The 3,126-nt window shown below is 42.3% G+C and overlaps 1 pseudogene; it reads left to right on the top strand.

Moving 5' to 3' along the window:
• Positions 1-1,612: 1,612 nt before the first annotated feature.
• LOC112866769 (ADP/ATP translocase 2-like) lies at positions 1,613-2,908 on the top strand (annotated as a pseudogene).
• The last annotated feature ends 218 nt before the right edge of the window (positions 2,909-3,126 follow it).

Here is a 3,126-nt window from a genome sequence, read left to right on the forward strand (position 1 = left end):
CTAAGAAAATAGGCTATCCATGTGGGAGACAGAGTAGAAGGGACAGGAATGGAAACAATACTCTGAGGATTCCGTTTTATATAGTTTAAACTTTGAGTCACATAAATGTTTTACTGTGCTGTAAGACCAAAATTAAGCCTTCACATGATGTGCTGCCTTGACATCTGGTAAAATCAGGAGGGTCTTGGACTGAAATTCCCCTCTGATCTCTGCTCCTGGGGATAGAAATCCTTAAGCCATACAACCCTCCTTTTCAAATGGACCAGACACAGTTCTTATTTATCCCTGAGTTCAGGGTTTCAGTTTTCTGACAGCCCACAGAATTATTCTAACGAGCCAATCACAGCCTCCTGCAGGAACCAGGGGCACCCAACCCACCTGATACTACAGAAGCCTGCCTTGCACAGTTCCATGCCTTTCTCTCTGTTCTTGAATCCAACCCGTGTGCCTTGCATGAAGTCCAGTGTCCTTCTCCCCCAGGCTGTGAGCATAAGTGACTAAAAAAACGCTTCTTATTCCCCTAATCTTAGGGCGAGAATCTCTACCTCATCAATGGGGTGAATGAGAGGCAATTAAAACATTTACATAATCAGAAGCAAAATACAACTTAAAAAAATTCATACCAAAAAATTGAAAACAAGCTGAAACCAAATAGAACATAGAAGATATACTGGGGCGCCTGGGTGGCGCAGTCGGTTGAGTGTCCGACTTCAGCCAGGTCGCGATCTCGCGGTCCGTGAGTTCGAGCCCCGCGTCGGGCTCTGTGCTGATGGCTCGGAGCCTGGAGCCTGTTTCCGATTCTGTGTCTCCCTCTCTCTCTGCCCCTCCCCCGTTCATGCTCTGTCTCTCTCTGTCCCAAAAATAAATAAACGTTGGAAAAAAAAAATTTAAAAAAGAAGATATATGACGTAAGAATATATCGAATTGGTAATATAATTACCCAGAGAAAAAGAATTCTTTCGAAGGACTTCTGACTGTTTATTTTTAGTGGAATGTATACCAAGATGTAATGGTAATGGTACTATAGTTTTGAAATTATTTTATGTATTTCTAGGACAGAGAAAATTAGGAAATATGTTACTAGGGACCAAAATTTTCAGTGGAAACAAAAAAAGATACAAATAGAACATCAAAAAAGAAAAATTATGTTAAATGTTAATTTGAAATATCAGTGAAAATTCATGATTTTTAAAGGTGTGTGTGTGTGGATAGATAGATAGATCGGTTGATCTGTCCATTGTCCTCCATGCAGTAACATACTTAGAGTAATGAGCATCACTAGTCCGATTATCTTGATTTCCATATACTATTCCCCATACACATCTTGAGAAATGGCTTAAGTCCATGGTGAGAGTAGAACGTCTTCTTGTGCCAGAAAACACAAAAATGTTCAAATATGACATACAAGCCAAATGAGAGGAGCTACCACTGGTAATAGTTGGTCTGTTTGAAACATTAAGAAGAATATGGGCTATAATTTACCAAACACGTTGAAAAAAATGAAAATCCACAAGTCCAGGCTTATTTGAAGAAAAAAAAAAAAAAAGGCCCCAGAGTCCCAGCCAGTTCCTACCACAGTCCTGCAGTTACCCATCTTCTCTTTCCTTTCAACATGACAGATGTTGCTGTGTCCAAGGACTTCCTGGCAGGTAGAGTGACTCTTGCCATCTCCAAGACTGTGGTAGCACCCACCCCGCAGGTGCAGCAAGCTGGCAAACAAATCACCACAGGTAAGTGATGAAAGGGCATTACAGACTGCGTGGTTCGTATCCCTAAGGATCAGGGATGGTAACCTGGCCAATGTCATCAGATACTTCCTCATGCAGGCTCTCAACTTTGCCTTCAAAGATAAATACAAGTAGATCTTCCTGGGTGGTGTGGGCAAGAGAATCCAGTTTTGTCCTACTTTGCAGGGAATTTGCCATCAGGTGGTGGTGCTGGAGCTACATCCTTGTGTTTTGTGTATCCTCTTGATTTTTTCCCTTATATGTCTAGCAACAGATGTGGGCACAGCTGGAACTGAAAGGGAATTCAGAGGCCTCTGTGACTGCCTGGTTAAGAGCTACAAATCTACGGGGCACCTGGGTGGCCCAGTCTATTAAGCACCAACTTCCACTCAGGTCATGATCTCATGGTTCATGAGTTTGAGCCCCACGTCAGGCTCTGTGCTGACAGCTCAGAGCCTGGAGCCTGCTTCAGATTCTGTCTCCTTCTCTGCCTGCCCCTCCCCAGCTCTCTCTCTCTCTCTCTCTCTCTCTCTCTCAAAAATAAATAAACATTAAAAAAATTTTAAAAAATCTACAAATCTAGGGGTGCCTTGGTGGCTCAGTCAGTTGAGCATCTGACTCTTGATTTCAGCTCAGGTCATGATCTCACGGTTGGTGAGACTGAGCTTCACATAGCACTGTGTGCTGACAGCGTGGAACCTGCTTGGGGTTCTCACTCTGCCTCTCTCTCCCCCTCCCTCTCTCCCTCTCTCTCTCTCTTAAAATAAGTAAATAAACTTAAAAGAAATCTACAAATCTAGTGGGATTAAGGGCCTGTACAAATTTAATGTGTCTATGCAGGGTATCTCATCTACTGAGCTGCCTACTTCGGTATCTATGACAATGAAGGGAATGCTTCCAGATCCCCAGAATATTCATCTCTTAATCAGCTGGATGATTGCACAATCTGTCACAGAGCTTGCTGGGTTGACTTCCTGTCCATTTGACTATTCATGGCCATATGATGATGCATCCAGGGTGCAAAGAAACTGACATCATGTACACAGGCATGCCCAACTGCTGAAGGAAGATTGCCCTGATGAAGTAGCCAAAGCTCTTCCAAAGGTGCATGGTCCAGTATTCTCAGAGGCATGGGTGGTGCTCTTGTGCTCTTGTATGATGAAATCAAGAAGTTCACATAAATTATTTCCTAGTGCATCCCCTTGTGAACAGGCATATTACATTATTCTTGACACACTGTTGGCTGTCTATTTATCAATGGCAACCATCATCTGACCAGTTTTCTCTTAAAACCACTTCCCCAATGATGGGACTCAATTATATATTTTTATTTCAGCCACCCTGATAATTAAACTTGAAGAAATAAGAAATCTGAAATTTAAAAATAAATAAAGAAATA

The sequence above is a fragment of the Puma concolor genome, chromosome A2 (genome assembly GCF_028749965.1).
Source record: "Puma concolor isolate L17-30 chromosome A2, mPumCon1.1.hap2, whole genome shotgun sequence".
In the NCBI taxonomy this organism is placed as follows: Eukaryota; Metazoa; Chordata; class Mammalia; order Carnivora; family Felidae; genus Puma; species Puma concolor.